At 43.6% G+C, this 26,339-nt stretch overlaps 1 protein-coding gene across 1 annotated transcript in view; it reads right to left on the reverse strand.

Moving 5' to 3' along the window:
* Positions 1-26,339, reverse strand: part of LOC124624664 (prolactin-releasing peptide receptor-like) — a 553,962-nt gene that overhangs the window by 117,612 nt on the left and 410,011 nt on the right. The gene's annotated exons all lie outside the window — the stretch shown is intronic.

The raw sequence follows: 26,339 nt of genomic DNA on the forward strand, positions 1-26,339 counted from the left end.
GATTCTTATCAGAAATGACACGGTTTTGTTGGATCTCATGCTACCTGGTCCATGCAAATTTTTAAAGTAATAAAACTAAAACAAAAACTCCGTCCGAACAGACCTTGGAAGATGCAGTGATAATGACCAACCGCCGTGATATCCTCAGCCGATAGGCGTCACTGGATTATGATCGGGGGTGGACTGTGGTCAGCTCCTTCGGCCGTTGGTACCTTTCATGACTGCAGCCGCTGTTTCTCATACAAGTAGCTGCTTAGCTGCTCAATTAACCTCGCACAACTCGGACGGCCTACTCACGCAAGTGCTAGACACGCCCAACAGGGCTTAACTACGGTGTTGCCATTGTGCCAAGGCCGTTGGCTGTAAAAGAAATAAACTACAGAAGAATTTACAGATATTATTTGGTCGTACAATATAATTTACATGTCGTCTTAAACTTGCACCTTTTCAATTATAGGTGCTTGAAAAGAGCATTATGCCTGTATGTAACTGAACCACACAATTGTAATTCCCATCTGAGAACTCTGAAGTTGTCTTATTTTCTTTTCCCAACAAAAGTGACTCATGGAGAAAGTCATGTTACTGAGACTATAGATGGAAGCACTCTGGCTTTCAGCTGAAAGTATAACGAATTTCCAGACATGATTATGTGACATATCTGGAGAAATATTACAGTGATGCTGAAAGAGGTCAATAACATTATTTCACAAAGAAGATGAATTAAGGTGCACCACATGGTCAGTAAGAACATTATAAGCAAAATCTTAAACATGGATGCGATTCAGCAATTGTATGAATTTAAAGTGGTTGAGAAATATCAGCCAAACAGTTGCAAACCAAAGGTTTATTTAGCCCCTGACGTAGGTATAAATACTCGTATTTACAAAAAAATCTTCTTCTGAAGGTGTGAACCTTGTTACATCATATGGTGGTAAATTACATTAGCTGAAGCCAAGCGACTCCTGTCATATATAAAACTGATCAATTATATATGACCCAGGTCAATGGCTAAATAAACCTTTGGTTTGCAACTGGTTGGCTGATTTTTTGCAAACTATTGAAATGACGTAAGCTCCATGCATAAGTGCAATGGAAACTGGTAAAAACCGAGGAAAGTAGCTTTGAATATAGTGCTGTACTTGAGTTTCTTCTTGGACATTGGTGTTCAGATGAGGACGTCTGTTACACACTTCTGGACAAAAAAATATGATTCCAATTCCAATTCGGGGCAATGATCTCTGCAGGTGTCACCATACTACTTTTAGATGTAGCCGCAAGACGGGTGTCCATTCAAATATGCTGTCTCGATACATCTGGCGCTTTCGGACTGTCCCTGCTGATGCTGAAGCACAATACGTTCCGTTGCTGACAGCTGTTAATGTACTTTGTGAGTATTTGCTTCGTGTGAGCTGACTTTAGACAGTAATAATCAGCCAGGAACAGTGTGCGTAGGAGAGTTATTTACATTTTACTCGAATGTAACGAATGTTCGAGTTTGTTGCAGTTGTACGGGTATATCTCATTATGTACTTGTTGGTAGGCTTAGTTAGGTAGGCACTAAACATTGTGAGATAACGGGCTAATTGTGGCGCCCTGAAAATATTCTAAGTTTCGAGTTGCCATGGTAGCACGGGCCAATAGAAGGGTGCGGGCCGCTCGGCAGGCCGACCATGTGGTGCCGGACGTTGGCTGAAGACAGAGGGGTCCATCCCGATCACGTGGCTGGGAACTCCATGTCGACACTGTGACGAGGACGGTGCTTTGTCTCGATGAAGGAGTTCCAAAGATGGCGGACTTTGTGAAATCATAATAGCAGACATTTCACAGTTCGTATAGAAATTAATAGTAGCCATTAAATGAAACAACAAGTTTTCCGTTACCAGTCAACGGTGACTGGTAACGTTAAACTTAGTGTTTCATTTAACGGTGACTGGTAACAGTAAACGTATTGTTTCATTTAATGTCAATAACAGTCACGGTAAAGCCTAACCTAAAATGTTCGCATTTAAAGTTAATAGTAGTCAGATGAATGATGATTCCTCAAAAATGAACATGTACATTACCATTATTTGCGCGAAGATTCTGATGGTGTAATCAGATTTTCAATATATTTATTAGTTTAACTTTTAGTATATGGCTGTAAGTTATACAAGTACCACCCAGAGACGAATTTCCAAAATCTAAACGGTTCATCTGGTTTCGTCGACCTACGTGACTTTAGAAAGCTATTAGTGTAATCCTAAATTGGTATGAATTACAGGCGTGTAACTTGAATAGTACATGAGTTATTGGAGGTCAAAGTATTTGATCACTATCGATCGCAGCAGGCCATAAGTACTCCACGGTTACACGAATACACGGTAGTAGTATGCTTAAAAATACATTTATTCATCTATGTCTTTGTTTATATTCGATATATACTATTCATGAAGAAATTGGTTAAATATTTACTGTGCTTTAGAAAGCACAGAGCCATTAGGCTACTGGGCTACGTTTTGTTGCTATTCCTTTGACATGCTTTTATTTAATTTGTTTATGTATTTAATAACGTGTTTTAGAGAGTGTTTATGGTCCATCCGTAGGAATATTTATTTAATTTCAAGTTATTTAAATGTAAATCCAGTATTTTGTATATGTTTCAAAATGTTTAGGAGTGTACATTAGCTTGGAGACATGGAGGGCGCGCTATAGCCAATCACAGCGCTCGTTACTAGGTGAGGCGACAACTGAAGTGAATGGAGGGGTAGTTTGGAACAGCGCGGCGCGAGGGACAGTCGTACAGGACGTGGGAGTGCTGGACATGACTGCGCAAGGGACGCACAGTCGCGGGAAAGACTTGGACAGTGGAGCAGTTTGCGCGTGATCGCGAGAGATAGAAATACTTCGGAGTGCCGACTTGTGTACTTGTGAATTTCCGTGGCTGCTGCAGTGAAGACGTAGTACGCGTTTGGAAGTGAATATCTCGCGGACTATGTTGTTGTTCATAGCTAATTACGTGAAGTAGGGATGTATTGTTTCCCTGTTATTCCGCTTACATTTTATTTAATTGCTGGACCATCGACACCAATAAGTGTTTTGCAGAAATGCCGTACTCATCATTTAAAATCGTTAAGAAAGTACCTGCAGATTTTATTTAATTGCAATTTTTCATTTATAAACGTCTTTTTTACATTCTAAATTCGCAATTGGCGAATGATAGGAACCTTCGATCATTCGATTCATGTGTATATTGTAGACTCAGCAGTATTTGGCCTGTAACGTGGCAATTACGTATCCCAGCCCGTAGGCAAAGAAACCAGCCAAAACTTTCAGTATTTCAACTCTGAGTCGGAGGGTACGTAGTTGAGGTCCGCCACACCACCATCTCATCATTACCCTTTTTGAAAGCCCGCGACACATTGCATTCAAAAGCAGTACGTATTACGTCATTGTGTATGAAACGTTTTATCCGGTATTTGACGTCATTTATTAAGCGAAAACACAGCGTTGCCCTGCAAACGGAGGCATCAAACTGCAAACTCTACAGCTGAGGCAGTAAGCGGTCTTGTGAATTTTAGTAAGTCTATGTTTCTCATGTACTGACGTAGTTTCGTTACACACCGCCATTTACACTACAATTCCGAACCATTTAACAGCAGAGGGCTGCAAACAGAGGTTGAATTACCTAAAACTTGCACCGCAAACATTGCGGAAATGGAAAGTGCTATTGATGTGCGGTTTCCACAGAATGGATTGGTAGTCACAAGCTCGTGTTGTTAAACAATCAACAGCTTGTAATAAAACTTAGAAAGTGTATTTTATGTGCAAACACACACTCTTTTAAATGGAACGATTCCCATTGACATTAACAGATTAAACTTAGGGTAAATTAGAATAACCACGGTATTTGTTGCAGGATTCTAGTGCAAGTCATTTACGAGGTATCGTATTTTAAAAACGTCCCACACCGACACTTGTAAAATACCTGTGGTAGCACACACTAGGCAACAAATGCATACACTACTTACGTGAATTCCGGTCAGTAACTAGACAACTGACCGTCAAAATGACCACTAGCAGCGGCAGTATACGCTGCCAGTCTCGTTGGAACGTGTCAGCATTTCAGCGGAGATGTCAGAGCAGGCTGGACTAATAAGTCGTTGCATATCATCGACTGTATTTGGTATGTCCTCGTAGACAGCGTCTTCCAGCTTTCCAGGCAGTGAAAACTCTACAGACGTCAAATATGGTGAAAGGAACGGCCAAGGTACAGATTATCCAGTCCAACGATTGGGAAACAATTCATCAAGTTATGCTGGTACTTCGTGCACTACGGGCTGGACAGCCGTCATGTTGGTACCACAGGTTCCTCGTAGTCTGCAGAGGAATGCCTTCTAGCACATTTGGAAGATGCTCTTTTAGGAGGCTGTGATACTCACGCGAGTTGAGTGTTCCACCTATGAAACACGGGCCTATGAGCTCACGGTTCACTATCCCACACCACGTGTTTACACTTAATGGACACGGTCACTCCACTTGACGAAGCCAACGTGGATTTTCATCAGAATAGTAGGAGTGTATGTTTCGGCGGTTTACCTGGCCGTGTTTGGTAAATATGACTTCATCACTACACAAGGTACATGATACATCTACAGTTATCCTGTCTTTAAAGTCTATGTACAAAAGTTAACACGATTCTCATAGTCGTTCCAAGCAAACCTTGATGCAATAAGGTATGACAGGAATGGGACCTACGTCGATATAGACTGTGTAGAACGCTTGCCTGACTCATGCTGCTTCCTCGTGCGATTGCGCTGAAGGTGACGTGCGGATCAATTGGAGCAACAGCAAGAGCATTAATCCCCCACGCCCCCTCCTCCCTTCTGTCGTCACTTTTTCCTTCTGTTACGTTCTGTGGTTGTTAAACTACCACTTTTACGTAAATGGCTGAAGAGATGGATAAAAAACTGCCACTTGGCGAATACACTGTGCGAGAACGAACTGTATTCTTCCTACACTTCCCATACACCGTGAGCATGTCGGCTTTCCCTGCATTGGTAAATGCCATCACCCACGGCTTGCATTGTCACATACTGAGTAGCAAGTCGCAGTGCACTCAAGGAACCCACAATCACACCGTTAAAAAACACAAGAACGTCATTCCAAGCAACTAACGCAGGATGAAGGCACAAGCAAGTATTGGTGTGGAAACTTTTCAAAATACTATATCTCGTAAACGACTCTAATAGAATTCTGCAACAGACAACACTGACATTCTGATTTACGCTACTTTTGGTGTTTTAAAGTCAATAGGCATTGTCCATTTACAAAAGTGTATGTTTGTGCGAAGATTACACTTACAATCTGTTTACTGGCTAACAATACTAGATCCTGACTGCCAATGCATTCTATCAATGCAGCCTCACATCAATAACACTTTCCATTTCCGCAGTATTAGTGGTGCAACTTTTAGGTGATTCACCCTGTTTATAGTCACGAAAATAAAGATGTACACTGTTAAAAACATTTATTCTATTTTAAGAAGCTTTAAGAGTTTTCATATAAAAAATTGTAGCCATTGCTTTCCGGTACGTCGTACAGTTTTTCTGGTAAATATGCATTCCTTTTTCTTTGCGGCTTATACACGCTATCACACCACTTATTTTACGACTGTTGTCGTCCGCAAGCTACTGGAAAGAGCAGTAGCTAAACGGATGCTGTTGTGGTGTGAAGTGAAATTGCGTCCTCGCTGATTTCCGTAACGATACGATCATTAGGTGTATCTTCGCGGATACGTGACTGGATGGAGCAATATTTGACTAACAGCTCCCATGGACGGTGAGTGTTCTACAGAAGCGAAAGTAACGGCGGGCGTGTCTCGAGGAAGTGTACTGCGACCTTTAGTGTTTCAGTACATACAAACCGTTTATTAAGCGTATCAACAGTAAGATTGTTCGCTGTCTAGGTGCTTAAAAAGTATCGTTGTAGACGATCGTAAGGAAGTTCGCGAAGACTTGAATAACGTTTCCTCTTGTTAGCGTAATGAGAAACGTCCCTCCTTCACTGTGATTAAATATGAGATAATGCTCATAACGCAAAGAGAGAACGGTATAGTACCTGATTACATCTCTTGCTACAGTTACATATACACGCCGCAAGCCACTTTGCGGAAAGATAGGTGGGAGGAAGCAATGCATTTGTTGACTCTTGTGGGAATGCACGCTCTCGAAACTTTAACAGTAAATCACACCGGCGCGAGTCGGCAAGGGTGCTTCGCCGCGCCCCTGGGTAACCGGGGCGTGTTCTGCCAAACCCAGGAGGTGGTGACATCGCCTGGGCTAGGTTAGATGGGCCCAGACCGCCGAACGACTGGGGGACCGACCCACCACCTGAGTAGGAGTGGGTCCTTGGCCTTCAGGTGGAAACTCGGGCTAGTAGGCGGCGAAGGGCGAGGGGTGCATCCGCCTCTCCGGAGTGCGGGGTGCACTTGCCGAGGAGCGTCGAGTGAAATCGTCGACGACGAGGCCTTCGACGGGGACCAGTGCGCTGGCAACGGCGCGCTGAACCCTGCAGCTCAGGAGTGCCCTTGACCTAGGGGCGAGGTTGGTGGGCGAGCTGCAACAGTCCCCCCCCATGCCAGAGGAGCCGGTCCGGGGCAAGAGACGGGCTCCCACCTTTTTTCTTCACTCGTCAAACATGGCTGAATCTGAGACGGGTGAATCTAGTGCGACCTCGAGGGCGTCGATAGCGACTGTTCCTGCCTCACAGGAGGAAGGGGAACAGAATGTGCAAACTACATTAGAAAGACACACAAAAATTAATCAAATTTTGGACTCAAGTGTCAAAAATGGCAAAATAAGCCAGGCTGCCGTCATGGCAATTAAAAACGAGCTCGCCGCTTGGGCCATTGCTAACGCAAAGCTTGAGGGGAGACTCGAAGAGTTAGAAAAAGAAAATTATAGACTCAGACAGCAACCAACCAAGACATGGGCAGCAGTGGTTGCACAAGCAGCCACAAAAACTCAGACCACTAAAGAAACAATAGCTAAGGTAACAAAAAGGCCGGACACGGCGGTCTTCTTAAGACCCCTGCCCGGACAAACAGTAAAGAAGGTGCAAGAGTTATTTACCACAATAATAGACCCAGCCAAAGATAAAATTAAAATTAATAAAGTCAAGGCAACAAAAAATGTAGTAGTAGTTGATGTAGCAACAGAAGTGGACAGAGATAAAATCTTAAAAAACACGAAACTGAACACAGCAGTCAAGTGCGAACCACCAAAAAAGAGGAACCCGCTGGTAATCCTCTACGATGTGCCAGTAGCTCTAACAGAATCAGACATTTATGAGACACTATACAATCAGAATTTTGATGATATGCAATGGGAGACATTCAGACAAGACTTCAAATTACGTTTCAAAACAGGGCCCCGGGATCGGGATGTTGTACATCACGTTGCCGAGGTATCTGGAAACATGTGGCGCAAAATCACCACTATGGGAAGAATATATTTAGGTTTTCATGCCATAAATGTACGGGACTACTTAGTAGTACCCAGATGCCACAACTGTGGCGATTTAGATCATATACATAAACACTGTGAAAGACGGCCGGCCTGCTCCAGGTGTGGGGCCGAGGATCATACAAGAAAAAATTGTAACAAAGCCGGGATTTGTATCCCCTGTACAAAGAGAGGGAAAAAATCATGTAACACCACTAGCAGAAACTGCCCTACCTACAGGATGCTCGAGCAGAGACTTATAGCCCGAATTGACTATGGCTGAGTCCCCAAATGGGAATAAGAAGCCCAAAAGGAAGTCTCCAAGCAAGAGGTTGAGGGATGCAATAAGGGCCAATAAATTTAGAGAATTTATAAAAAAGATCACTAGGCCACAACACTTCATCATCATGAAAGACGCCTGTATTCAAACTGATCCTTGCGAAGAGAATGATGCACCCTCCCCTCCGAATCGGGGACAAAGGTCGTCTAAAGATCAAGAACGACCACTTGGGCATCCTGTGGTGGGGAAGTTATCAATGCGGGAAGAGTTAGTGCAAGTGAACACAATAAGCAGCACTAGTATACCGATAAATAGTGGTACACCAACAAGTCCACATAGTACACGAGAGCCGGGTATAGATCCTGCTAGGATCTACCCCAACCTGGAGCATGCATTACAGCTGTCTAGGCTCGAAGAGCCGGCCACCCTCACAACAGCCTTGAGGCACGTGGTGCGTGTCGGCCACCAATACGGTAGAGACATCACCTTTCCAGTGATGGAGGCTGTTGACAGAATACAGCTCAAGACAATGAATCTCCCCACAGATTTCGGAGCCCTGCGAGACCTGGTCAAAAAAGTGTTTGAAAGGCGAAATGAAAAATTCGACCTTAATGAGTTATATAACCAATCAGTCATCACAAACGGCAGAATAGCTCACGACTGGCGCAAAAACTGGCCAGAATCTCATATACATACATACTTTCCACGTGAGCCAGTTAAGAGTGGGACAGATAAACACTCATAATAGCAGACTGGTCCTGCAGGAACTCCGAAAAGTGGTGGAGGAGAAGAGTCTGGACGTACTCTGCATACAGGAGCCGTACTCCCTGGCTGGCCGGATCCCATTCACTGCAGTTAATTGGCAACAAATCTATAGCGGAGAGGAACCAAAAGCCGCGGTTATGATAACAAATAAAGCATTAAGAGCCACCACATTAGCACAATTTTCGGATGACCACTGCAACGTCGTGGAGCTTCACTCACCCACTGGATTATTATACCTTGTCAATATGTACTTCCAGTACGGAAGACAAATTGAAGAATTTTTGGAGAAGCTTGTTCAAATAGCCACGGCGTTGCGGGGAAAGAAAATTCTCGTGACCGCGGATATCAATGCAAAATCCCCCCTTTGGTTCAGTGGCACCCAGGATGAAAGAGGAGAAAAAGCTGTCGACACGATCATGGCATTACAACTCATAGTCGCGAACAAACAAGGAAACCCTCCCACCTACTCCGGAGGGGGGGGACATGGCACAAACATTGATGTGACCTTGATCACACCAAATCTTACAACAAAATTATTCAACTGGACAGTCTGGGATCAGATCACTACCAGTGATCATAACATGATAACATTTACCATAGGAGACAGCGAGTGCCACTGGGACAGGGGGTGGGAAACGCAGTTCAATTACAATAAAACTGACTGGGACCGTCTGGCGAGGGAGTGTGACATCCCTGCGTTGCTGGAGGGTGATGTCGACGTAGAGGAGTACACCAAAGATCTTACAAATGCGATAATCAGGGCAGTAAAGGCAGCTGTACCAACCAGGAGGAGGGCCGTCGCGGCTTCCCCTTCACCATGGTCAGCCGAACTGGGGCAAATGCGCCAAGCAGTACGGAGGGCGAGGAGGTATTACCAGCGGTGTGTCGTCTGGCATGAAAAGCAGCGATGGCAGCAAATATACAGAGAAGCCAAAGAACAGTTCCAACAGGAACTTAAGGCTGTCAGGATGAGAAGCTGGGAGAAATATGTGCAAAGCCAATTGGCTACGGACCCCTGGGGACTTCCCTACAAAATAGTCAGAGAAAAAATAAAATCACCTATGGTGTTGTCTACCGTCAGGGATGGGGACCGGATGACGGGAACCTGGCAGGAAACTGCGGAGGCCCTACTCCGTGCCCTGTTACCTGACGATAGAGAAGAAGATGACTCGGAAGAACAGCGAAGAATAAGACTAGAGAACCAGCGGGTCTACGAAAACAACCGCGTGGTTTACCCCTTCTCTGAAGAAGAGGTAAGCTCTCAAATAAAAGACCTCAAAAAGGGAAAGGCTCCCGGCCCAGATGGCATCATTGCGGAGGTGATACAATACCTCGCCCCCCAGCTGGTAGCACCTCTCACTCAGCTATACAATGAATGTCTACGGCTTCAGACATTCCCCTCAATTTGGAAAAAGGCAAATGTTGTCATAATCAGAAAAGGCCCAGACAAAGATCCCAAGGAAGCAAAGTCGTATAGACCTATATGTCTACTGGACTTGCTGGGCAAGCTCTTTGAGAGGTTGCTGGCAGACAGGTTGGCTGCACACCGGGTCCTGTGCGGGATGAGTGACAGACAGTTCGGTTTTCGGACGGGGCGATCCGCGTCTGACGCAATCGCCCTGGCCGCGGATGTCTGTGGCTCTGCCCCGCACAAGTACATAGTTGGCATCATGGTGGACATCAGTGGCGCCTTTGACAACCTGTGGTGGCCTTCGCTCTTCTCCTGCTTGCGGGAAAAGGAGTGCCCAGGGCCGCTATATGGCTGTCTGAGGAGCTATTGTGAAGACAGGGAGGTTTGGCTATCGGCCCCTAGTGGAAAAGTTAGTAAGAAAATCACCAAGGGGTGTCCTCAGGGTTCTGTCCTGGGGCCACTCTTTTGGGACATAAATATGGAACCACTCTTGGAAGAACTCAAGAGAAGCGAAGATGTACTAGAGGTCATAGCCTACGCAGATGACCTCCTTCTGCTGGTTGGCGGCCATAGTCGCGAAGAATTGGAGCCAAAGGTAGAAAGAGCCATCACAATACTGACAACATGGTGTCATAAAACTAAGATGTCAATAGCACCCAATAAGTCTACCTACTTGCTGCTTAAGGGTCAACTTATAAGAAACCCTACCGTCAGAATAAATGGCCTACCAATCCTCAGGCGTAGAGAAGCTCGGTACCTTGGTGTCATCATCGACGAGAGGTGGAACTATGCATCACATATAGATACAGTAACACAACGTTCGCTCACAGTATTACACAACTTAATTGGAATAGGGCACAAAAGATTTCACCTCCCACCTGATCTCATTAAACTGTATCACAACAGCATTCTCACATCCATTGTAGGCTACGGATCAGCGGTCTGGGCACACAGGCTCACGAGGGTCATGCCCGCCGTGGCCGTCAGAAGAGTGCAGCGAAATATGCTCCTACGGTCAGTAGGCGCTTATAGAACAACTCCAGGAGGGGCACTCTCAGTACTGATGGGGTTATGTCCTTTAGACATAAAAATTAGGGAACAGGCTACCTGGTACTGGGTCAAGAAAAATAGAAGGGAGAAGATAGAAGAAATTATGGGGGTATATGTAGGGGATAAGCCAAGCATTAAAAGAAGGGGAATGGAATTGTGGCAGGAACTCTGGGACAGTGAGGAAACTGGGCGAAGAACACACGAGCTGTTTCCAAGCATAAAGGAACGCCTTGAACTGACTTATATCAAACCATCAAAGGGGCTACTGCACTTTCTTACAGGCCACGGACCCTACCCGACATATCTCTGTCGGTTTGGGAAAAGGGCAGCATCAGCGTGTGACTGTGGAGCAGTGCTGGGCACTCCAGACCATGTGGTGTATGAGTGTCCCCTCTTCGACGATGTAGCACACCAACTCAGGGAACAACTACCGAACAACGACACGTACCACCTGCTCAGGCAAGAAGGCACCTTCGACATTCTGAACAAATTAACTAATAACATCTCAAATAAAGTCCTCAAAGAATATCTCCGTAATATTGATTAATTAAACACCAGATTTGTCGCGTACGCCCCCCTGTTCCGCCGGGACATGGAATAGGCCAGTCGCTTCACGGCTGGAATCCGCCAGGTCTATGGAATAGGTTGGGGGGCAGTACATCACTACCGGATTGACAAGCACCAATCATGACATTAGAATTAAGTTAGTTATAAGATCAACAATTAGGATAAGAGAAACAGTATAAAACTGCAGCGACCAGGTTTCTGGCCAGCCCAGTGTCAGGGGCACTCCCACTGGGATTAGCTCAGTGGGAACGGCCAATAAAATAGGTTTGTATCATAATCTGACACATATGTAACGCTGCAGGTAGAATAGTTAGAATAGTTATAACAAGAAACCATTTGACATCAGCATTTTAAAATAGATGGATAAAATTAAGTACGATAGTAAAACAACAGAATAGCAAAGTAGCAGCATAATACTCTCATAGTGGTGATGTATCGTAAAAATCCTGTAGTGTTAAACATAACATTAGCTGCAGATAGAAAATTAGAAATAGTTAATAATAGGACCTACTAATGTATTAGGTAGTAGGTTATTCTGTATAATAATAAAAAAAAAAATGATGAATAAAGATTTTTTTTTTTTTAAAAAAAAAAAAAAAAAGAAAAAAATCACACCGTGATGCTTGACGCCTCTCTTGCAGCGTCTGCCACTGGAGTTGGTTAACCATTTCTGTGACGGTTTCGCTCTTACTAAACGAACCTGTGGCGAAACACGCTGCTCTTCTTTGTATCTTCTCTATTTCCTGTATCAGTTCTATCTGTGGTATGAACCCCATATTCAACGAGCAGTATTTAAGTACAGGTTGAACGAGGATTTTGTAAGTTACCTCTATTGTTTACGGACTACATTTCCTACGGCTCTACCAATGGATCTCAGCCTGGCATCTGCCTTCCCTGGGATGTGGTCGTTCCAATATAAATCTTTCCGTAAGCACACTCCTAGACATTTTCTGGAACCTACTGCTTCCAGTGATTGGTCTGCAATCTGGTAATCATACAGTTACTTGTCTTTCCGTCTGTGTATAAGAAATGCGTTACATTTGTTTATGTTGAGGGCCAATTGCCGCTCCCTGCATCGAGCGTCAATCCTGTATAGGTTTTTCTGCATTTCGTGACAATTTTGTACCGCTACAGCTTTCCTGTTCAAAACAACATCATCCGTGAAAAGCCACTTGAAACTTTCGATCTTGTCTAGCAGTCTATTTCATTTATATACATCGTGAAAATTAGTTGACCTATAACACTCCATTGTGGTTCGCCGGAAACCATTTTTACATTTGAAACCTCCTCTCTGTTTGCTAGGAACTCTTCTATCCAATTACGTGGTTGATCCGGTACTGCATATGCACGTCTTTTGTTTACTAGGCGGAAGTGCGGAGCCGTATCGAATGTCTTACGGAAGTCAAGGAGCACATCATCTACAAAAAATGGTTAAATGGCTCTGAGCACTATGCGACTTAACTTCTGAGGTCATCAGTCGCCTAGAACGTAGAACTAATTAAACCTAACCAATCTAAGGACATCACACACATCCAAGCCCGAGGCAGGATTCGAACCTGCAACCGTAGCGGTCGCTCGGCTCCAGGCTGTAGCGCCTAGAATCGCACGGCCACTCCGGTCGGCACGTCATCTACTTTGGGACCGCTATCTGCAGCGTCCTGTGCTCATGGACGAACAGAACGAGCTGGATGTCACACAATCGCTGTTTTCGGGATCCATGTTGAGCGCTACACAGGAGATTAGCAGTTAACGTCATGAAAACATCACTTCGCGTAAGTATTTAAAGGTAATGCTTGGAAAGGATGTGAAATGGGACGTTCGTGGAAAATCAATATCAGCGGAGGCTGGTGGATGAGAGGTTTGTTGGAAGGATTCTGGAAACGTGCACAGTACTGGCGAAGGAAGTCGCTAAAATATGCGTTCCGGTGTTTGGATTTCATATCAGATAGGAGTTTATTTAGCACGCCTTTAGTAAGAGAAACTTCAGTAAATTCCGGGAAAGGATAATACAGTTTTAGAATTATAAACTGAATGACTTAACTTGGGATAGCCAACTGTTTGCTGAACTCAATCATTTTAGTAGGACTGTTCTTTTGATTCGATCATTTAACATTTATGCTGAAGAAAATCGGAAGAAGGAGGTCCATGATGCCATCAAGCTAACAAGCAATTACAATCTAAGTTTTATGGTGAATGCAGATGATGTAACTGTACTACAAAAGACAGAAGCAGACTTACAACACTCGATGCACAGGTTATATGAATTGTGAAGACAACTTTACAATCCAAAAATATCTAAAACAAACGTATTGGGCCACTATGGAAAATTCCCATTTAGATCCAAGATTGTTGTCGAAAACATTGTATTTAAGCAAGTCTCTAGTTGCAGTTATTCTGACAGCGACATCAGACTGGGCACAGAGAAATAAACAGAAAAGAGAAACTACAAATTACAGCATATATAAAAATTGAACCTGCTTAAATCTATGGCTGTGCCTGGGCTACTTCACGACAGCGGATCCTGGATAGAGAGAAAATGAGAGAAAATTAACATACAGTCAGCACAAATGATTTTTTTAACAAGTGTCAGATATTCGCGAAGGAGGAATCACATAGAAATCAATGAAATCCAGACAGAATTGGCACCTAATAACTGAAATAGAAAGGCTGAAGAATACCGGGAAGAATGGAGACAACACCTAAAGCAGAAGGATGAAGATAGAATTCCACTCATTGTAAACAAGCACAAGCCGTCAGAAAGAAGAAATGTAGGACGGCCAAAAAGGAGATGGAGTTAACCATGTCAGGTCGGAAAAGGCACATTGCCTAAGCAGTAAAGTACAGAAAAAGTTCTGTTCCAACATAGCTTAAACAAGCAGAAAAAACTAAAACAGAGATTAAAAAATTTCGAATAGAAAACATTACACAGCAGTAAAACTAACGTTAATGAACATTTAGTTATCAGCTCATTTGTAAAACAAGTAAGCAACGATAAAATATGTTTGAGTAAGGTTTAAAACAAAACGCTCTGTTAGTTTCAACGGAAAGCAATACTTTAACCCTGCACACCCAAGCCGGCGTAAATAACACTGCTTAATTAAAAACTGGGCTCGCACCCAATAAACTGGAATATTTATAATATGAACAGACACAGACCATTAGTAGTGTACATGCCTTGATTTCAAATTCCACTGAAGTGTGTATAAATAAAATTTGGACCAAAGCGCCCACACAGTTTCAACTACTACAGAAAAACTGAACTTTCCTTTTGCTGAGTACTTATTACAGGAATCACGCGAAATATTCATAAATTACTAAAAGAGCACAAAAGCAACAGAAAGAAATAAGTTTGAAGTAGAGGCAACTTTATTAATATAGCTCCCGGTAAATACCTCTTAATAAGACTGAATTTAACTGAAGCCTAAAACGCACAGTATAAGAAACCCCACAGCACAACAAATAGCTCCACCTACAGTCTGCAAATCAAGATGCTCACCAAAAAAGTCCACATGGCTCGGCCAGTTCGTCCTATATGTAATTTCTGGAGATACGATACAGCAGACACAGAACCAAAGCCGTCGTCCACCACAATCCAGCGTCGTATTTGTCAGGCATGTAACTGACAGGCTGGCGATGCAGACTTTTCTCATAGTGGAACTCAATTTCGGCAGCGGCTTGTAGCGTTTCATGCCCCACATAATCGCAAGAAGCTATTGGCGGATGGATACTCTCCTGTTATCCATGAACCAAAAGTGAGACCGAGCTGATGGGTGGCAGCGTTAAATCGAGCGGGGAAACCCATGCCTGCCCGGGACGCTATTTCAGAGTGTCAAGGATGTCAGGCGTTAAGCAAAGAGGCTGAAGTGCGTTTTCGATATGCTCAAAGAATGAGGCAGCCAACATGAAGGTGTAACAGAACAGTTCGGAGAACTTAATGTAGGCTATAGTCCCTCGAAGAAAGACTGAGTTGTTCTAGCGAGACCCTATTCGGTAAATTTCGTGTAGGGATCGTGAGAGAAACAAGAGATATTAGGGCGCTTGTAGAAACATTCTGACAATTACTTTTCTCTTGATCAGTATGCGAATGAAACAGAAATATAATATAATGTAGGTAGGATGTACCCTCTGTCTTGCATTGTACAAGATATTGAAAAGTATTTATGTAGGTGTAGATGGTGAGACAAGACGAAATAAACCGTACTCATGTCAGACGCTGCTGATGCCTATCGGCTCAGATAGACACTGGATGATCATTAGATGTAATTACCGGTCTCTATGAGCCTTCATCAACCACCGTCGCCGGCCGGGGTGGCCGAGCGGTTCTAGGCGCTACAGTTTGGAACCTCGCGACCACTACGGTCGCAGGTTCGAATCCTGCCTCGGGCATGGATGTATGTGATGTCCTTAGGTTGGTTAGGTTTAAGTAGTTCTGAGTTCTAGGGGACTGATGACCTCAGAAGTTAAGTCTCATAGTGTTCAGAGCCATTTGAACCATTTTTTTAGCCGACCACCGTCTCTCCATCTCCAGAGACTTCTTAAGTCGCTTCCGCAGCAGCGCAGGCAAGCCACTAGGAGGTGAAGCCGAAAGGCACGCGTTTAAGTTCATGCAGGCTGGCGTGAGGTCTGGAACAGTTAAAGGATTTGAGTCTAGCAAATAAAGTACGTAGCTGTTGGAATACTTAACTTTAATCCATAATTGGTGAACATCGGTCTGACGGTACATGCATCACAAGATAAATAGCAATTGATAATGGCGCCTTGCTAGGTCGTAGCAAATGACGTAGCTGAAGGCTATGCTATCGTCTCGGCAAATGAGAGCGTAATTTGTCAGTGAACCATCGCTAGCAAAGTCGTCTGTACAACTGGGCGAGTGCTAGGAAGTCTCTCTAGACCTGCCGTGTGGCGGCACTCGGTCTGCAATCACTGATAGTGGCGACACGCGGGTCCGACGTCTACTAACGGACCGCGGCCGATTTAAAGGCTACCACCTAGCAAGTGTGGTGTCTGGCGGTGACACCACACTTTTTACACAAATAATGGCTCTAAAATCATGATGACATTGTAAGTACGCAGGCGCCCGCAAACGGTGATGGAAGACCTTGTATTTCTTTCATTTTGTTGCCATATATATATATATATATATATATATATATATATATATATATATATATATATATGTGTGTGTGTGTGTGTGTGTGTGTGTGTGTGTGTGTGTGTGTATAAACGTTTGCCAGACTTAATAAACACCGCTCACCCTCCCAGCTGTATAGTTGGATATTGTCACAAAATCTCTGCCACACTTCAGTTTGAGAAGATCGTGTTCCCTGTTAATGAAAGAGACTACCTTAAAACCAGGTCGTTCACAAACATCTTGCATTTATATCGCCAAAAATGTGCTTATAGTAGAGCGCATTTGTTTGAAGACAGAAATTAAAAGAAATAACAAAAAAGCAAGAAAGTGAGCTAAGAAAAGGATTCAATTAACATTCATGATGCAACGACACAGAACTGATAGATTCATTACAGATATCCGACAAAAACTGAAAATACAGCGAGCCGGCCGATGTGGCCGAGCGGTTCAAGGCGCTTCAGTCTGGAACTGCGCGAGCGCTACGGTCGCAGGTTCGCATCCTGCCTCGCGCATGGATGTGTGTGATGTCCTTAGGTTAGTTAGATTTAAGTAGTTCTAAGTTCTAGGGGACTGATGACTTCAGATGTTAAGTCTCATAGTGTTCAGAACCATTTGCAAATATAGCGACAAATAGATCGTTGGACTTAAATTCAGATAAGAAACCAGCCTACAGAATGCGAAGTTGTATTCGACCACTAACAGTACGTGAGCAATGTCCTCAATACGTTGCTAATGTCATGCCTGGTCGGTACAGTGTTATGTAGTCCAGAGTGCATTATGTCGGATTTATATCGCATACAGGGAAAGCTGCTGAGTCACAACGCGGACGAAAGTGTACACTGAGCGAACGTGACAGAGGGTCATTGAAAACGATTGTATGTAAAACTAAGAAAAAACCGTGTTGTTAGAAGAAGAGAGCTCCATAAGCGGGAAATTGCAGGCTGAGCAAATCACTGTAAAAGGAAAACCTGGCGGCCGAGCCATAAAACCTGGACTGTGGCGAAATGGGAGAAATGTTATGGGATGAGCCTTGTTTCACGCTGTTTCCAAATTCTGGACGAGTTTACTGCTGGAGAGTGAAACATGGAAGTGGGTTCGGTGAAGATTTGTGCAGGCTTATCGTGGTATTCTGTGGGACTTACAGTTACGCTACAAGGTCGCAGAACTGCCAAGGATTATATAACAAGTTTGGCTGATTAGGTCCATCCCACGGTATAATGTTTTATCCCGAAAGACGATGCTTTACTTCAAGACGTCTGGGCCCGTGCTCACATAGCTCGCGTCGTCCAGGACTGTGAGCACGAGAGTGAATGGTCGCATCACACCTAGCCAACACAGTCACCAGATCACAATATTATTGAGCCTTTGTGGTCCACGTTTGAGAGTACCGTGGGTGCGTTAGATGAGTATGTGCCAAGCAAGATCGTAAGAGATGGAAAAGAGCCACCGTGGTACAACAACCGAGTTAGAAAACTGCTGCGGAAGCAAAGGGAACTTCACAGCAAACTTAAACATAGCCAAAGCCTTGCAGACAAACAAAAATTATGCGAAGCGAAATTTAGTGTGAGGAGGACTATGCGAGAGGCGTTCAATGAATTCGAAAGTGAAGTTCTATGTACTGACTTGGCAGAAAATCGTAAGAAATTTTGGTCTTATGTCAAAGCGGTAGGTGGATCAAAACAAAATGTCCAGACACTCTGTGACCAAAATGGTACTGAAACAGAGGATGACAGACTAAAGGCCGAAATACCAAATGTATTTTTCCAAAGCTGTTTCATAGAGGAAGACTGCACTGTAGTTCCTTCTTTAGCTTGTCGCACAGATGACAAAATGGTAGATATCGAAATAGATGACAGAGGGATAGGGAAACAATTAAAATCGCTCAAAAGAGGAAAGGCCGCTGGACTTGATGGGATACTAGTTCGGTTTTACACAGAGTACGCGAAGGAACTTGCCCCTCTTCTTGCAGCGGTGTACCGTAAGTCTCTAGAAGAGCGTAGCGTTCCAAAGGATTGGAAAAGGGCACAGGTCATCCCCGTTTTCAAGAAGGAAGGTCGAACAGATGTGCAGAACTATAGACCTATATCTCTAACGTCGATCAGCTGTAGAATTTTGGAACACGTATTATGTTCGAGAATAATGACTTTTCTGGAGACTAGAAATCTACTCTGTAGGAATCACCATGGGTTTCGAAAAAGACGGTCGTGTGAAACCCAGCTCGCGCTATTCGTCCACGAGACTCAGAGGGCCATAGACACGGGTTCACAGGTAGATGCCGTGTTTCTTGACTTCTGCAAGGCGTTCGATACAGTTCCCCACAGTCGTTTAATAAACAAAGTAAGAGCATATGGACTATCAGACCAATTGTGTGATTGGATTGAAAAGTTCCTAGATAACAGAACGCAGCATGTCATTCTCAATGGAGAGAATTCATCAGAAGTAAGAGTGATTTCAGGTGTGCCGCAGGGGAGTGTGACAGGACCGTTGCTATTCACAATATACATAAATGTCCTTGTGGATGACATCGGAAGTTCACTGCGGCTTTTTGCAGATGATGCTGTGGTATATCGAGAGGTTGTAACAATGGAAAATTGTACTGAAATGCAGGAGGATCTGCAGCGAATTGACGCATGGTGCAGGGAATGGCAAATGAATCTCAATGTAGACAAGTGTAATGTGCTGCGAATACACAGAAAGATAGATCTCTTATCATTTAGCTACAAATTAGCAGGTCAGCAAATGGAAGCAGTTAATTCCATAAATTATCTAGGAGTAGTCATTAGGAGTGATTTAAAATGGAATGATCATATAAAGTTGATCGTCGGTAAAGCAGATGCCAGACTGAGATTCATTGGAAGAATCCTAAGGAAGTGTAATCCGAAAACAAAGGAAGTAGGTTACAGTACGCTTGTTCGCCCACTGCTTGAATACTGCTCAGCAGTGTGGGATCCGTACCAGATAGGGTTGATAGAAGAGATAGAGAAGATCGGAGAGTAGCGCGCTTCGTTACAGGATCATTTAGTAATCGCGAAAGCGTTACAGAGATGATAGATAAACTCCAGTGGAAGACTCTGCAGGAGAGACGCTCAGTAGCTCGGTACGGCTTTTGTTAAAGTTTCGAGAGCATACAGGGTGTTTCAAAAATGACCGGTATATTTGAAACGGCAATAAAAACTAAACGAGCAGCGATAGAAATACACCGTTTGTTGCAATATGCTTGGGACAACAGTACATTTTCAGGCGGACAAACTTTCGAAATTACAGTAGTTACAATTTTCAACAACAGATGGCGCTGCAAGGGATGTGAAAGATATAGAAGACATTGCAGTCTGTGGGTGCGCCATTCTGTACGTCGTCTTTCTGCTGTAAGCGTGTGCTGTTCACAACGTGCAAGTGTGCTGTAGACAACATGGTTTATTCCTTAGAACAGAGGATTTTTCTGGTGTTGGAATTCCACCGCCTAGAACACAGTGTTGTTGCAACAAGACGAAGTTTTCAACGGAGGTTTAATGTAACCAAAGGACCGAAAAGCGATACAATAAAGGATCTGTTTGAAAAATTTCAACGGACTGGGAACGTGACGGATGAACGTGCTGGAAAGGTAGGGCGACCGCGTACGGCAACCACAGAGGGCAACGCGCAGCTAGTGCAGCAGGTGATCCAACTGCGGCCTCGGGTTTCCGTTCGCCATGTTGCAGCTGCGGTCCAAATGACGCCAACGTCTACGTATCGTCTCATGCGCCAGAGTTTACACCTCTATCCATACAAAATTCAAACGTGGCAACCCCTCAGCGCCGCTACCATTGCTGCACGAGAGACATTCGCTAACGATATAGCGCAAAGGATTGATGACGGCGATATGCATGTGGGCAGCATTTGGTTTACTGACGACGCTTAATTTTACCTGGACGGCTTCGTCAATAAACAGAACTGGGGCATATGGGGAACCGAAAAGCCCCATGTTGTAGTCCCAACGTCCCTGCATCCTCAAAAAGTACTGGTCTGGGCCGCCATTTCTTCCGAAGGAATCATTGGCCCATTTTTCAGATCCGAAACGATTACTACATCACGCTATCTGGACATTCTTCGTGAATTTGTGGCGGTACAAACTGCCTTAGACGACACTGCGAACACCTCGTGGTTTATGCAAGATGGTGCCCGGCCACATCGCACGGCCGACCTCTTTAATTTCCTGAATGAATATTTCGATGATCGTGTGATTGCTTTGGGCTATCCGAAACATACAGGAGGCGGCGTGGATTGGCCTCCCTATTCGCCAGACATGAACCCCTGTGACTTCTTTCTGTGGGGACACTTGAAAGACCAGGTGTACCGCCAGAATCCAGAAACAATTGAACAGCTGAAGTAGTACATCTCATCTGCATGCGAAGCCATTCCGCCAGACACGTTGTCGAAGGTTTCGGGTAATTTCATTCAGAGACTACGCCATATTATTGATACGCATAGTGGATATGTGGAAAATATCGTACTATAGAGTTTCCCAGACCGCAGCGCCATCTGTTGTTGAAAATTGTAACTACTGTATTTCGAAAGTTTGTCTGCCTGAAAATGTACTATTGTCCCAAGCATATTGCAACAAACGGTGTATTTCTATCGCTGCTCGTTTAGTTTTTATTGCCGTTTCAAATATACCGATCATTTTTGAAACACCCTGTACCTTCACCGAAGAGTCAAGCAGTATATTGCTGCCTCCTACGTATATCTCGTGAAGAGACCATGCGGATAAAATCAGAGAGATTAGAGCCCAGAAGAGCAATACGAGACTGGAATAGAAGGGAGAACCGATAGAGGTACTCAGGGTACCCTCCGCCACACACCGTCAGGTGGCTTGCGGAGTATGGATGTAGATGTAGATGTAGATGTAGAGGTGGTCGCTACGCACCTCCATTACCATTATCTGAACTTGCCATTACTTTGAAGGAAGAAGAGTATAATATTCCTTCGAAAATCTATTTATTTCGAGACGACTGGAAGCTGTTGTGAGTGTCACTGTGTTTCCTACACCTTATTAGGCACGGTAATGTATCACGCTGTTGGTGTTTACATAGTCTTGTATAGCCTACGTATATAAACACATGGGAAGATAGTTCCACTAAAACATTGGTTAGATTCTAAATAGGAGAAGCAAACACGAGGGTTGGAACTTTAATAGTGGCAACTATTTATTTACAACTCGTACAAAATAGATACGTGTTTCAAAGTTCTACTGACCTTCGAAGTAGTCACCAGCATTGTGTATAACCCGTTGCCAGTGATGTGGAAGTCGTAGGATACTCTTAGCAGTGCCAGTTGTGTTGACAGTTCGAGAGGCGCGGTCTATTGCCCGACGAATTTGTAACTGTTCTGAAGCGAATGCCGTGAAGTGTTCCTTCAGTTTAGAAATCGAATTAAACTTACGAGGGCCTAAGTCAGTGGAGTAGAGTAGGTGGTTTAGCATTTAGTAGCCCCATCAGTCAAACAAATCAGTAATAGCTTGGACTATTCATTTTTTGAACACAACCTACGACCGGCTTAGAGACAGAAGTGATCATACTTTCTGCAAGACCTGGCCATCATTTTGCAGGAGAATGCTCAAGCACGTACAGTGGAAGCTGTTACTGATTTGTTTGACTGATGGGGCTGCTAAGTGCTATACCACCTAGTGCACTCCCCTGACTTAAGCCCTCGTAAGTTCAACTCGATTTCTAAACTGAAGGAAAGACTTCGCAGCATTCGTTTCAGAACTGTTACAAATTCGTCAGGCAATAGACCGCGTCGCTCGAACTGTCAACACAACTGGCACTGCTAAGAGAATCCTACGACTTCCACATCGCTGGCTACGAGCTTTACACGGTGGTGGTGACTACTCCGAATGTCAGTAAAACTTTGGAACACGTATCTATTCTGAACGAGCTGTAAATAAGTAGTTTCCACTATTAAAGTTCCAACCCTCGTATTTTCCATTAAGTTGTTAAAGTGAGCTCTAATGTAAGTTACACGACGACTGTGGTGTCCCCTTTGTTGCGTGAAGCTACTTGTTGCAAGACAGGTATAAATCGCTCCTCATGAATTACGCCACATCAGAGCCACAAATTCATTGTATGCCAATGTTCCTCTCTCATTGTTTACCAAATCCCATCAGCTTCTGAGACCAACCACAGTTGCAAGCAGCTACTGCATTCCTCGTCCCTTTACGACTACTTTTTGTCCTAGAGTGAGCACATATGGATGCTCCATAAACGTTGGACTGCAACTACAGCCTATTTCAGTACTTCGCCAGCTAGGCATCCTCAGAAGTATGGTGTTGAAGTGGATCACCCCTGTCCTGGGTCGAAGTAGGAACTTGAACGACAACGGCTTGAGATTTATCTCCTTCTGACACACAATACAGAAACGCTCGATTAACCGTATACGATGTCCTCAGCCAACAAAATGGACCGATTACCGGCCTGTGGAAGTTGGTCAAACGTAAGATCCTCATTAATGGTTACTCATTAGGAGTGTGTCACATTTGTTCTGTAACTATGCTAGCCGGAACTAAATAGGTTACTCAATTGATCCTCCGCTCGCAATTCTAAATATAGGAAGTCTTCAAATGAAACATAAATGAAATTTATTATTCACAGTTATGATAAATACCTTTGTATTAATAATTTCAGGGAACACCAATTTTTGGTAACTTGATTATTCATTTATCAGCGAAAAATCCAACAAACGGTGTAGCCTCCTTACAAAAAGTAACACATACAATCAAAGTTCAATAGCTCGTTAAATGAGGCATAATTTTCAGTAAGAATTAATAAAGTCTTTTATAATAACCAAAAACAATTCTATGTTCCACCTTGGCTCATAGTGTTGCCTTCGCAAAAGTTTGTGTCCCGATTTGCTGCTACAATCCAAGTTCGGAAACTCAGCAATTGTGCTATCCCCACAAATGTTGAATTATCGAGCGGCAGTCTTGCTGCCCAATCTCTATCGCATGATTACCAGAAATCAACAGAGAGATACGCACGAGTTACTATTTGACCATCTTGGAACCGTGTGCCCTAGTGCGATGGTGCGCAGTCTTGCGAACTCTTGTGAGTCCGCCCAAAAATTTAACAATATATTGCAAATTCAAATTAGAAGATACTTATGTATAACAGTAAATCTTGCAACCCTCCATTGTTGGCAAAGTAATATGTTACATCCGAGTAACAGAACAAAAAAGACGAAACCATTTTTTCAGATTGTATAGAAGAACATTAAAAATAATAAAAAAAAGAAAAGAAAACTGCTGCGCGGACACCTGAGATGCCTATGTCTATCATACCTGCTGATAGTCGTACACCAAATGCCTTTCTTCTCAGACACACGCTATATCGAAATCCCAAAAGGTCACCAATTCACTGAGTGACACGTTTAAAATGAGCGGCTAATGAATCAACGAAAGTTTCTAGCCAAGACCAAAGCTAAGGAACTCTAAATCTTCACCTCATTGATCTACATGAGAAACATGGTAAAATTTAAGCGCTCTAACATGTATTCCTGAACAGAAGGCGTGTCTGAGGAGTGTGGAAAATCGCGCACGTGAGTGCTAAGTGACAGCGGGGTGTACGTACTCGGCATTCGAAATGTAAGTAAACAAGAAACAATGTGAAACTTTATAAATTGCAGTATAAAATAAAAGAAGATTTGAATTCAATTTTCCTGTGTCTTGTGCTATTTGTACCCCCACAAATATCTGAATAGCTCTGTACTTCAAGTGATGATGATAATGTCATCAATATCTGACAACTACTCCACTTAATTATCCATAGAAGATATTGGATACTTTTCTCCTCCTCCTACTCCTACTCTCCTCTTTCTTCCTCTTCTCTCTCTCTCTCTCTCTCTCTCTCTCTCTCTCTCTGTGTGTGTGTGTGTGTGTGTGTGTGTGTGTGTGTGTGTTTGTCTTGTCAGTCTGGTGTCCAACCACGACTAAAAAGTAGGGGCAAAATACTGCATTTCTGTGTCACATCCATTCTAATCCGACCGCTTCTTTCCTCGTCCTCCAGTTTTATTGTTCCGTCTTGGTTATTGCTCAAACTGTATACAAATAGTCGCGCTCTGTAGCTTACTTCTATTTTTCTCAGTGTTTCGAATATCTTACACCATTGCACACTGTCGAACCTCTTTTCTAGATCGACAAATCGTATGAGCGAGTCTTGATTTTTCATTAGTGTTCTTTCCATTATTAAGCGCATACTCAGAACTGACTCAGTGGTGCGAAATCCGAACTGATCGTCATCTATAAGCAATTTGAGTAGTCGTTTGGTTTCCAGTGCCCCTTCCCCTTTCCCCAATGATTTTAGAAATTCCGATAAAGCGCTATGTATCGTTTCTGCCTCGTTTGACCTCAAGTCCTCCAGAAGTCTTTCAAATTCTGTCGCTAATAGTAGATCTCCTATGTCTTCCTTCTTCTTCTATCATATTATCAGACATGTCCTATCCCTTATACAGGCATCCAATGTGCTCTTTCCACCTATCCGCTGCAGAATTTCTATTGCACTGTTAATGTTGTCACTCTTACTTTTAATCTCACAGAAGGTTGCTTTGACTGCTCCTAGTGCTGAGTCGGTTCTTCCGATGACCATTTCTTTCTCGAGTTCTTCATATTTTTCCTACAGCCATTTTTCTTGGCTGCCGTGCACTCCCCTCTAATTTGATTCCCAAGTGATATATAATTCTGTATTCCTCTCTTTCCCTGAAAATTTTCATCCTTTCGTCGATGAGCTGAAGTATTTTTTCTGTCAGGCAAAGTTCCTTTGGAGTTACTTTCCTTCTACCTATATCTGACTGCCTTTTCGATAAATGTCCGGTCCTCTTCAACTGAACTGCGTAATGTGATATTCAAGATCGCAATATCAACATCCTTAACGCATTTAAGACGTGTCTCGTCATTCCTCAGTACTTCATTGACCCCTTTCCACCCACACTGATTCTTCCGCATGATTCTCTTAGACTTCAGCCTACTCTTCATCACCTCGGGCATGGGTGTGTGTGTGTGTTTGTCCTTAGGATAATTTAGGTTAAGTAGTGTGTAAGCTTAGGGACTGATGACCTTAGCAGGTAAGACCCATAAGATTTCACACACACACACCTAACATTCCACGCTCCGACTCGTAGAAAGTTATTCCGTTCTTACTTATTCCATCATTTTCCATTGCTACCTCCCCCTTGTCAGGCCCTCCCAGCGATCCGAGTGGGCGACTAATCCGGAATCATTTGCCAGCGGAGAGATCATCATGAGATTTTTTCCACTGACAGGCCGTATCTTCTACATGTCTTTAATGCAGGTGTTTTCCATTGCCTTCTGCGTCCTCATGCCGTTGACTATTGCTGATTCTTCCGGCTACTAAGGGCCGTTTCCACCCCAAGGGCAACTGAGTCCATTCCTCGGTCCTCTTGCATTTCTTATAACGGAAGTCTTCGACCGTCATTGCTGATGATTTTTATTCAGAAATTTAAGAGCGGCTGGGTTAGAACCAGGAACCCATGACTTAATATTACTAATCAAAGACGGTACCGCTAGACAGCAAATTTATGTGTAATTGTTCGAAGTGAAAGTTCGCAGAAGAGCTTCTGTGAAGTTAAGAAGTTAGGAGACGAGATACTGGCAGAATTGAAATTGTG

Source organism: Schistocerca americana, chromosome 1, assembly GCF_021461395.2.
Source record: "Schistocerca americana isolate TAMUIC-IGC-003095 chromosome 1, iqSchAmer2.1, whole genome shotgun sequence".
Lineage (NCBI taxonomy): Eukaryota > Metazoa > Arthropoda > Insecta > Orthoptera > Acrididae > Schistocerca > Schistocerca americana.